Here is a 12,275-nt window from a genome sequence, read left to right as displayed (position 1 = left end):
CACATTCAAAAGAATGACTTTAATACTGTAAAGCTGTTCTGTGCCCCTACAACAAAGGGTAGCCCAAATTTTCTCTAGGGATTCATGAGACATATAGGGAATTCAACAGGAAGTCTGGACAAAATCTCCAGGGGGTCCCTTTTCACATGGACACGCTAAAAGTTCTCAAGAAATGATCTTGAAAATAGAAATTTCCCAATGGATTCTTTCCACTTCAAAGTCAATGCAAACAAATCCAAACACTCTAAAAGAGGACAAGTAGCTTTAGTTAAAGAACAAAGAATAGGATCAGCTACCGTGTTTCCCCGATAATAAGACACTGTCTTATTAATTTTTTTGGACAGAAAAACACCAGAGGGCTTATTTTCAGGGGAGGGCTTATTTTAATGAACATTGACAGCAATTTTAATAAACAGGTAAATGTGAACAAAAAAATGTACCTTTATTCAATAAGCAAATCACTGGGGAAGAACAGGATGACGCGCTCGCTGCTACAGCTCTGATTAGATGCAGCTCGGAGCGCGGCATGCGTTTCACGGGGGGGGGGGCGGTGCATACAGAGGGTACCGTAATGTAGCATGTAGCGCAGGAGATCACCTTCACTACAGTAGCAATCTCAATAGGGCTTATTTTAGAGGAATCTTACACAGTAAGGGGAGGGCTTATTTTCGGGATAGGTCTTATTATCGGGGACACGGTAAGCTCTAAATAAGTGAGAGACTCCCAAGAAAAGTGTTTAAGCATTTAGGGTTGATTACTCAGGGTTTCTAGGCCAACAGACAAATTTGGGTCTGCAGTAGTTAAGGATGTCATAATAAGGTAAACAATCTAGGATTGTTCAAAAGTAAGAGAAAGATGGACACATATCATCTAGACACTGCATGTTAGGGATTCAAAATATATACTTCTCAAATTAGCTGCAATACTCAAATAAAGTGCAGTAATACAATTGATACAGGTACACAGACATAAATAAGCAACGGTTGTCTCAAAAGAATTGGTCTGTTTTCCAAATGGAATATTAGATTGATCAATTACTGTCTAAAAGAGAAAAAAAATTGCTATTTTTTTCCTCTGGTGAATTCTGAAACTAGAGAACCCAATAATTAAATTTCTAGTTGGAGATTTACTGCAGGAAACCTTACAAATGTGAAGGGACTAGCATTTATACTGAAAATGCTTCATACGTAGCATATGTAGGCTCTGGGGTTTGTCTCAAGTTCCATTTCAGCTGATAAGTCAAATCCCCAAATTTGGCTTAGAGTGTTAGGGGTATTTCTGAGGAGTTGGAGGTATCTTTCTAATGCTGTCAACTTGAGCCCCCCATTCTGGTGTTTTCTCCCCAGTACTAGTACTAAGTTGATATAAATTAGTCAGACAGATCTAATTAGCATTTAGAAAGGGGTAACTTAGTATAGTGGTGTAGTTGATGCCATTGATACAAAATGTTTCCCCAAAACTCTGTGACACACTCTTTTAACAGACTACATATAGAACATAATTTTCAATTTGGTCTATATTTGAAGAAAGACAAGATGACCAGAGTGGTGAGGGGATAGAAAGTCATGACAAAAGATAATCAGTTGAAGGAACTAGGGGTATTTAATCTGAAAACTTAGGTTAGGATGTATGTGCTTATATATGGCATTGACTTGCAAGCTGAGTATCAATCAACATTACGATATGGCATCCACAAAAATGTGATCTTGGGGTATATTAAGATGAGTATAGCATCCAGGAATGATGAGATGATAGTCCTACTGTACTGTGTCCTGGTTAGACAACATCTGGAATTCCAGGAGACTTTTTTTTTTTGGAGGGGGGAAGGCAAGGCAATTGGGGTTAAGTGACTTGCCCAAGGTCACACAGCTAGTAAGTGTGTCAAAGTGAAGGTGAAGTTGAACTCAGGTTCTTCTGACTCCAGGGTTGGTGCTTTATTTACTGTGCCACCTAGGTGTCCCCCCCCTTTTTTTGGGAGTGGGAAACATATTTTGAAAAGGACATTGATAAACTATAGAGTATCTGGAGGAGGGAATGGCTAAGGGCCTTGAATTCATGCCATATTGATGATGTTGGAATTTAGGACAGCAGGTTCAGGTGTGAAAGAATTTTCTTAGATGTTCTCTTAGCCAGCATGAGCTTTAGTGACACACATGGGCCTATAAAGGCTAAGTAAAGCAACTGGTCTTTGAGGAGCTAGGCTTATCCAACAAAATTCAGGCAGAAAGCCATACATCCTATAGATGTTCTGGATGAAGACATAGTTTTATGGTGGTTCAAGATAAGGAGGTATAGGACAAGGAAGTCAAGAAGAATTTCATGGTGCGGGATAAGGGAGACAGAAAGAATTTTATGGTACAAGATAAGGAGGCGTTCTATGGCATTTCAAGGTGAGGGGAAAAGGACTTCAGGATGCTCTCCAGTTACAGAATGAGCCCCGCTTCCTCCCCTCAGGAGGGGCCTCACAAAGTACTGGAAAAGCAACCCATAATGTCCTTTTTAACCCCTAGGATACTGTCTGCTGTATCCACATCAACATGAGGTTCAGTTGAAGAAACTGGGGATGGTTAGCCTGGAAAATAGAAGAATATAAAAACTGTTTTCAAATATTTGAAGGTGTCCCTTAAAAAAAGGAAATGCAGGGATGGGGAACCTGTGGCCTCAAGGTCAAAGGTGGCCTTCTAAGTCCTTGGGTGTGGCTTTTTGACTGAGTCCAAGTTTTAAAGAACAAGTTCTTTTATTAAGGGGTTAAGGGTAGGGTTAGATTCAGTCAAAGAGCTGCACTTGAGGAACTAAAGGGCCTCATGTGACCTTGAGGTTGCAGGTTCCCTCTTCAATCTATTAGACTTTTTCTACTTGTTTCAGGGCAAAAATAGAAACAATGAGAGGAGGTTACAAGAGGCAAATTCAAGCTTCACAGAAACTCTGAGTTTTAGAATTAGAATGAACCTCAATAGCCATCTAGTCCAGGCTATTTCCTCCCCCCAAAATCCTCACTACAATAAACTCAACAAGTGATCAACAAGTGATGCCTATGAGATCAAATTGGTCTCCTGCAGTTAAGACCTTCAATTCACATTTCTTGTTGTCTAAGTGTTGGACATTTGTCAATCAACAAACAATTAGTAAGTGCCTACTATGTGCCAGGCACTGTGCTAAGGGTTGAGGATACAAAAAAAGAAAAAAATAGTCCCTGCCCTCAAGAAGTTTGCAATCGAAAGGAGGAAGACAACAAAAGGAAGCTGAAAAATAGTGGTAGAGACAATGGGTGTGGGTTTGGGGGAAGAAAGGTAACTAATGTAGCATCACAGTGGAATAGTCCAAAGGAGTGCAGCTGGGTGGGAAATGAAGAGGTGGCTGGCCTGGGCACCTCTTTAAATAGAAGTTTTAATGTATACAGAGGGATATTTGTGGCCACAGGTCTTTTTTTTTTTTTTTTGGAGGGCAATTGGCGTTAAGTAATTTGCCCAAGGTTACACGGCTAGTTTTTTTTGTGTGGGTGTTAAGTGTCTGAGGCCAGAACTGAACTTGGGTCCTCCTGACTCCGGGGCAGTGCTTTACTCACTGTGCCACTTAGCCAACTCGGCCACAGGTCTTTTGAACATTTTTTTTTTTTTTACTACGAAGTAAAGGACATTTAAAAAAACTCTTTCTTGGATTCTGTCTCCTGTGAGCATCTAAATATCTATCTCAATAGCAATTTTTCTTACATTATAATTCTCTACAAAAACTCTAGTTTGATGGAAATACTCGGGCAATTTTCTCCCTTCTTCATCTTGAGTTTAAAAAAAAACCAAACATATTTGTAAGACAATAGGTAATAAAAGTGAGACTTACAAACCTTGGTTACATTCCATTTCTGTCCAGGAGCCTGTCTTTTCTATATTTTGAGCTGTGGTCCAGAAATCCACTGTCATTTTTAGACAGCACTTTTAAAATTCACCTCTCACATCAGATTTTTGTGCATATGTACTTCGACGTCAAGGATCAATTAAAGAAAATCCCACCCATATCTTTATGGAGTTTCTGGCATGTTTGAATCAGTGCTGAAGGGTTTGTTGCTTTGAGATGTCAAGGTCCTCTACTTATTAGTCACTAAGTGGGAGGAGTGAATATTAAAAAAGAGACACCACCATCAATTTTCCCTACCATTTTGACTTCAGATCTTATTATCCTTTGACAGGTCTCCACTCCATACATGAATTGCTCATATGGTCATAGTGTCTAATGCAGATGATCTGGCCAGGTAAAACGGAGAATGGATTTTGGACATTCTCTTTTGTTTTCCGTAGGTGAATGAGCATTTATGGATATATCCAAAGATGGGTGTGTCCAGGCATGGAGGTTGCCTTGTGGGTCTAAGAACTGGATGCAGTTTGTGAAGCTTATTTTCAGCACGAAATGTTCATTAGGGGTGGCCAGGTAGCACAGCGAGTAAGAGCACTCGCTCCAGTGTTGGGATGACCTGGAGATTGAATCCCGGGCTCAGACACTCAGCACCACACCCAGAAATAACTGGCCGTGTAACCTTGAGCAAGTTACTTAACCCCGATTGTTAAAAAAAAAAAAAAAAAAGATGTTCGTTGGAAAAAATTGACCACAGGCAGGAGCTGTTTGCACAGTGCAGAGCCAAGGTGAAATGTGGAATGCCTGTTTAGTAGTTCTACATAATTGCTTTATGTTCTGATGAGATTTAAGTATTAGCTTTGGGAGAGATGGAAACAGTAGTTATGTTGTTCGTCAGTGGGTACTTATGAATGGTTTTGTGTTAAACATTTCTTTTATGTGTAGGAAATAAATATCTCTCCCATATTTAATTAATGTACAATGAGTACTTTTCTACTTCCTGCTGTTTGGGAGGGTCTTTAGACAGGAGCCTTAAAGCACTTTTCCTCTGGTTGCCAGAATCAGGGCTTAACAAACTAAAGAGAAAAGAGAGTTGATCCCTCATTAGAAGTCAAACTTTTCTAGGAATGAACCCATTATTGACCATATTCTTGAGTCCATAGAAGGGTCTCTTATATGTCCCAGCTCCTCTGGGTCCAGCAGTCATTTCTTAATGTTAGAACTGAAAACCTGAAGTGCTAAGAGACATTTCTACAGTCCTCTCACTTTCTCTTCTAAGAAGAAGACCAGCTTGCATTTCATGCATCTGGCCATTGCAGAAACATAAACATTAAATATCCAATTAAAGTTCTTCCCATCCTTAATAGTTATTTATGTCCTTTCTTCACCTCTTTGCACATTTAATCCTTTTGCTACCTTGTTTTATTCCTTTACAGGTCTATTCCCCTTTATTCTCTTTCTAGGTTTACTTTCATGTATTCCCTTCATAATCTATTCCTTTTAATGACCCCTTAACAACTGGCTAGCCACATCCGACACCTTTTTCCTTCTCTTACTAGATTTTTATCTTGTCTTATTAGTTTTTTTTTATTTTTCTTGCCTTACCAAATAAAGTTCTTTCCCTTTGAGTTTTTACTTCTTCATTGGGTCCTTTCCCTCAAGACTTTTTCTTTTTTCAGATTGAATTTTCTCCCCCAACTTGAGTCAGTCTCTCAATTTTTCCTCAAATTTTTTTTATTGATTTAAGAAAGTATTTCCTAACTATGCCTAAAGGGCTATAAAAATGTGCATCCCTTTGACACAGCAATGCCACTTCTAGGTCTGTATCCCAAAGAGATAATAAAAATGGGAAAAGAACCCACATGTACAAAAATATTTATAACAGTCCTTTTTGTGATGACTAAGAACTGGAAAATGAGGGGATGCCTACCAATTGGGGAATGGCTAAACAAGTTGTGGTATATGAATGTACTATAAGAAATGTGGTATAAGTCATTGTGCTATAAGAAATGATAAGCAGGCAGACATCAGAGAAACTTGGGAAGACTTATATGGATTGATGCTGAGTGAGGGGAGCAGAACCGGGGGAACATTGTGCACAGTTATAGTCCCAATGTGTGATGACTAACTTTGATAGACTTGGTTCTTCTCAGCAACGCAAGGTTCTAAGACAATGCCAAAAGACTCATGATGGAAAATGCTGCCCACATCCAGAGAAGGAATTATAGAGTCTGCTCTCTCTTTTGTTTTGCTTTCTTTCTTCTTTCTCATGGTTCATTCCATTGGTTACAATTTTTCTTTACAACATGACTAATGTGAAAATCTGTTTAATATAAATGTATATGTAGAGCCTATATCAGATTGTATGACATCTTGGGAAGGGGGAGAAAATTTAAAACTCAAAAGTTTGTGGAACTGAATGTTGAAAACTAAAAATAAATTTAAAAAAGTATTTCCTAGTAATTGGACCTATCCAACAATGAATAGGTAGCATTCAAGAGGTGGCTAGATGACTACTTGTTGAGGCTGTATTGAAATTTTATATCTTTAATTTTTTCCAGTAGAGAGTAATACTATATACTGCATGTGAGAGGACAGAGAACTTAAGGAAGTCTCTAATTACATATTCTTCATTATAGATATTTTTGTAATATCTATAGTAAATAATATAATAAAAACAAATCATAGTGCAAACACTCATACTTTAAAAAACCATGATTTTAGGGGTGACTAGGTGGTGCAGTGAATAGAACACCGGCCAGCACCTGAGTCCAAATCTGACCTAAGACACTTAACACAAAAACTGGCCATGTGACCTTGGGCAAGTCACTTAACCCCAATTGCCCTCCAAAAAGCAAAACAACAACAACAAAAGCCATGATTTTAAACATGTTTTAAAATACATAAATGTTACAGTCTATGAAAATATTTTAAAAATACAAATAAGAAATAACATAATGAAAAATTCTATTTATTACTGAAATAATTGTAATTATAAAAATACAAATCTTCATGAAGCCCCGATTTACTTACCAGCTATTAATCTAGTTTATATTATATTCTATACATTAATAGATCTGTGACAACAGTATGTTCCTTCCATATCAAAACCAGTAAATGTCTGTTTGTCCTACTCCAAAGCCTTAGTGTGGCATGAAGGGAATTTTGGGTTTTTGAATGATATGCCAGCAGAGTACTAGAAAGATTTCAAAGTACAATATTAGCAATAGATTTTATCTGCTTTTTGAGGAGCATGGAGAGGCTTGTCACCCATAGACTAGCTACACATTGATGAATTTGGTTGGCCATGGCAAGCCAGTAAAATCCATAGTATATTAAAATAATATATCAATCACCACAAATTGATAAAATTCTTTATAATTAAAGTCCTTTATAATCAATTTTAATTTACTAAATAGATTTTCTGAACTTGCCCCAGTGATTGGCAGGACCATGTGATAAATTCAGTACATGTGACAAATATAACCTAAGATTCATTCCTGTTAAGATAGTCTTATATGCTAAATGAAAACTTAATTACTTCTTATGTCATAAAAAATATAAGATGCAATTATTCCTTTATGGTTATTAGTAATAGGTGAAATAATTTTAGAAAAGCATATGCAGAACTCTCTCAGATATATATATATATAAACACTCTCAAATGCTTCACTCAATTGCTCTGTGACTGATAAGAAGTAGAAAGATAAAGTGATTTGGAATCCCATATTTCATCAACTTGCTAAAAGTCACCTACATTCTTTCATATAATTTTTGGGGCCATTTTTTAGAAATATATCAAGTTTTTGTGGAATACTATGAATGAAAGGTGTTTTGTTTTGTTTTGGCATTTAAATAGAGTATTGGAACCTCTGTTACACCACCCATTCATTATTTCCTTGAGATAGAGTCAGGTTTGGCTTAAAGAGAAAACAAAACAAAGCAACAGTCAGCATCTTAAGTACCCTTCAGCTTCTTTATCTCCCTTAGTCAAAAAACAATCTTACCCTGTTGTAGAATTTCAAAACTCCTCTGTAGAGAAAGGCTCTCACACTGTTAGGAAAAATTCTGATTGCTTCATTACAGTTCAAAATTGCCTTGGAGTATCTCCCATTTATTCCATAGAAAGCTGCACGACTTATATATGCCTTTTCAGAAAAAGAATGATACACACTGTAATAACATTGATTCTTAGAAAAATCAAGATTCTGTATTTTAGGTCCCAAACTCATTATATGCAGGTTACAAACTCCCACAGAACCCCTGGTAGTGCCCAAACCAGATAAAAAGGTAATTTGGAAGTGCTTAACAAAATAAATACAAATACAATACCAGAGATAAGGCTAATTTGTTGCTTTTCAAGTCAATATGCAATCCACAGTAATCCATTTTGATTTGGGTTTGAATCCACTGTTAGGCTATAATCTAAGAATCAAAATATGCTAGCTTGAAAATACATAGCACTTTTAAAAAGCAGGCCTCAGTATAAACAGTAATTAAAACAACAACAACAAAATGAATTTGGAATCCTGGAACTAAACTTTAGATATGATGCACCATCTAAAGAAAAAAGAAATGGACACAGTGTTGTGTTAAATTAATTATCTGAAATAGAAAAAAGAATCTGAGGCATAAGACTTCTGAGTATTGATTTAATTTGCAAAGCTATTATTTGCATATCAAACCAGGTCATCTGACTTCTCAGATGTCAGAGACAAAGGAGTGATTTACAGGGCTTATTTTTATAACACAAAAGAGGAATTAAAAATTACAGCAATTTTAGGAAACTTGTTTTGAACATAATTCAATTGGACAAGGCAGTTCATCTAACTAGTTCACTTCTCCCAGGCTTTCTTAACCTAAATTCCTACTATTGGCAAAATTTAGAGCACAGACATTTCAGGGGGCATAATGAGGAGTTTGTAGGGTGGGGCAACTATTAAATCTGATATTCTATTGGATTAGGGTCCATGTCTATCAGCTGTCTATCAAAGTGAGATTGCCTAAGAAATCTTTGCCCTGCACTTTTGCAATTAAAAGGCTTACTTTAGAGGGGGCTTAAGTTATAATTTACTTCAGGGAATTCAGGAAAAGGGGAACTAGATTGTAAAGGGAACTTGTAGTTTGTATTTGGTAAATTAGCAATCCTTCTCTCCCTCCTCTACCTCCCTCCCCATTCTCTAGCTGCCTGAAAGAGGAATTTAGCCTTTTTAAAAACCTTATAATCCTGTGATTATTTTATTCCTACAAAGATATACGTCTTATTCTAAATTATCTGCTACTAAAATCTATCTATTTCCTAAATCTACTGGTTTTAGGTTAACTGGAATGTCTATGTTGGCTTAGTTTAGTTGTTAAAGCTAGCTTTTTCTAAAGAAGGAAACTTAATCCTACAATAAAATTAAAAACAAATCAAAGTAACGAATGCTAATTGATTTAAAGTTTATTTCTTTTCAGTGGGGAAGAAGCAGCTGCTTGTACCCTAAGTGATGATGATACAAGTCCACAGGTTTCATTAGATGAAATGGCATCTAGTGAGAAAGGAGGAAGAAACAAGTAGTTGTGTTGGGTGACTTCTTGTTGAGGGTTACTGAGGAAGGTACTTGTCAGTCTGGTAATAACAACAGGGAGTTTACTCCCCTCCTGGAACAAGTATTTAGGACCTCAAAAGGAATTTCTGAAGTACCAGATGACTGATGGTTATTTATAAGGGAAAAAAAAGAGATATTTCCCTAAAGAATCTAGAAACAATTGCTCAGGATTATCACTTTTGTCCATAAGAGGCAAAGGGTTCAGAACAAAAATAACAATTTTGGGGCAAATGTCTTAGTCACCTTAAAAAACTTTCTTTCACTTGATCCAACCATCCCAAATAGTTATCTCCTCTTTTTCTCAGCTAAACTCCTTAAGAAAGCTACCTACAATTGATGTCTCTGCTTCTTCTCCTCTTATTCTCTTCTAAACCCTCTTCAATCTAACTTGAGCTCTCCACATTTGACTAAAACTGCTCTTGTCAGAGTTAACAGGGATCTCTTTATTGAAACTTAATGACCTTTTCTCATCCCCATCCTTCTTCTGACTTTTTTTTTTTTGGCAACCTCTGACACAGTCAAAATCCCTTTTCTCCTGGGTGCTCCAGGTTTTCATTACACTGGTTCCTTGTAGTCTCTCATCTGACCTCTCCTCAATCTCCTTTGCTGGATCCACTTACACCTACTAATTATAAGTTTTTTTCCAAGGTTTTGTCCAGTGCCCTCTTCTTTTCTTCCCCTATACTATCTTACTTGTTAACATCATCATAAATTCAATGATAATCTCTATGCAGATGATTCCCAGACTTATATATTCAGCCTTAACCTCCTCCTAAACTCCATTCTCACTTCACCAGCTGAACTGGGTGTCCCCATAGGAGTCTCAGAGTCAACATATCCAAGACTGAATCTATTATCTTCCCCCCCAAACTCTCTCCTTTTCTAATCTTCTTTATTACTGTAGAGGCCACCAGCATCTTTGCAGTCATCCAGGCTTGGAGTCTTACAAATCTAATTTAAAAAGAAACTATAAGTTAAAAAAGAAGGGAGAGGGAGAAACTGCCAAGATGGATACCATAAAAATAGCTACTATATAAGATGAATAACAACAGTAGAGATATTCTCAGGAAAGAAAATTTAAGAAAAGTATCAACAATAGAAGTGATGACCTCAGAGTTCTGTACACAAGTGCACAAAATATAGGGTATAAGTAAGATGATCCTAAAACAAAGGGGCAAATTTGATACCACAGGTATAGCTGAGACCTTGGGGGATGCGACTTGTGATAAGGATATGGCTCTGGAATGGTACTTCATATTCAAAAGAAATAGCATAGGTAATGTTTGAGTAGAATAGCATTGTATGATGATGAGGAAGTCCAGAAAACTGAGTGGGGAAATATGGTGGAAAACATTTGGGCTAAAGTCAACAAAGACAAAAACAGAAGTGATATTGATGAAATATTTTTAAAGCAAATCATAAGCCTGGCCAGGAAACATGACATAGTTGTGATAGGGAATTTCAATTTAGGGAATTTAGACTCATAGGGGGTGGGGGTGCAGAAAGAATGTGCAATATAATGCTTTGGGATATGGAAAGAAAATATTAACACTTCTATGTCTGTTAATCATCTAAAAAAGAAATTAAACTTCACAAATGTACAGGAGATATCCTAAGGAAAGAATGAGAGTAACACAACAAAGAGGAGTTAACAGTGGTGCCCTTGTTCATTTGTGTTTAGCATATTTTAATACATTTTACACATGCCTCATTAAAGTGGATTTACAGATTGTATTATCTAGTTTTAGCTAAACAAACTCACAAACGAGAGAAGTGGCTTAAAAAGATTCCTGTAAAGAAAACAGTTGAATGAAGGCAATATAACTCTGGCATATGTCCTTTTTTCTTCACCTAGTTCAGGTCCTCATTGCCTTTCAATCTGCACTAATAACCTTTTTAATTGGTCTCCTTGTCTCTGGTCTCTCCCTCTTGGTACTTATGTGCCAACATAAGATTTTTCTAACATGTAAGTCTATATCAGCTTTATTCTGAGTTAGCTCCAGGGGTTCCTTATTATCTCCAGAACCAAAGATTAAGTCTTATGTTTGGTACTAAATATGTCTGATAGTCTTCATAACTTGATCTCTTTCTACCTTTCCAGGCTTTTTATATCTTACTCCTCTCCATACATACTCTAAGATCTTGCAAGGCACTCCAGTTCCCAACTCTGTTAATTTTTTACTGGTTGGTTCTCATGTTAACCAAGAAATATTTTCCTTTCCTACATCTATCTCCTGGTTTCCTTGGCTTACTCAAGCATTAGCTAAAATCTTGGCAAGAAGTCTTTCCTGTTTCTCTTTAATCTTGGTGTCTTCTCTCTGAGATGATCTCTAATTTATTCCAGTATTATATCTATCTACCTATCTCTTATTTGTATATAGTTGTTTGCATGTTGCTTATCCCTATTGGATGGTAGACTCCTTGAGGATAGGGATGGTTTTTGCCTTTAGCCTTTATTTGCATCTTCAGTGCTTGGTAGAATGACTGAACATAGCATGCATTTGGTAAATGCCTCCTGACTTCCCTAATAGTTTGTCTATTTTGTTGTCCCATTCCCCCAAGCTAATAGTTTTATTTATTAATTCAATGGTCTTCTTGCTTTTACTTTTGTTAAATCTCTTCTTTGATTTCCAAAATTCTTATTTTAGTCAGGAAATTTATCTCCCAGGATCAGACAGTAAATATCCAAGTTGATATTAACCCAAATCTCCTAAGCTAAAGCTCTATCCAATACAGTAGGCTGCCACTCTGGGGATAAGTGACTACTACATCTCTTATATTTTGTGATAAAGTAGAAGAAAGCTGAGCAAGTTCATCAGATACCCTAGATCTTAGGAA

General features: G+C 36.8%; 1 protein-coding gene and 1 long non-coding RNA gene across 5 annotated transcripts in view; one reads left to right on the top strand and one right to left on the bottom strand.

The window, feature by feature from the left end:
* Positions 1-12,275, bottom strand: part of GEMIN2 (gem nuclear organelle associated protein 2) — a 404,714-nt gene that overhangs the window by 383,320 nt on the left and 9,119 nt on the right. The window lies entirely within an intron of this gene.
* The window catches only part of LOC138156841 (uncharacterized), a 362,694-nt gene continuing 354,850 nt past the window's right edge, over positions 4,432-12,275 (top strand). Inside the window, exon 1 of the long non-coding RNA XR_011167231.1 lies at positions 4,432-4,578. This is a non-coding gene — a long non-coding RNA (uncharacterized lncRNA). The remainder of the gene's footprint in view (positions 4,579-12,275) is intronic.

The sequence above is a fragment of the Petaurus breviceps genome, unplaced genomic scaffold, assembly GCF_028583685.1.
Source record: "Petaurus breviceps papuanus isolate PSGF00001 unplaced genomic scaffold, PetGlider_PUasm1.0 164, whole genome shotgun sequence".
Classification (NCBI taxonomy): domain Eukaryota; kingdom Metazoa; phylum Chordata; class Mammalia; order Diprotodontia; family Petauridae; genus Petaurus; species Petaurus breviceps.
This window is presented reverse-complemented; position numbering and strand designations above follow the sequence as displayed.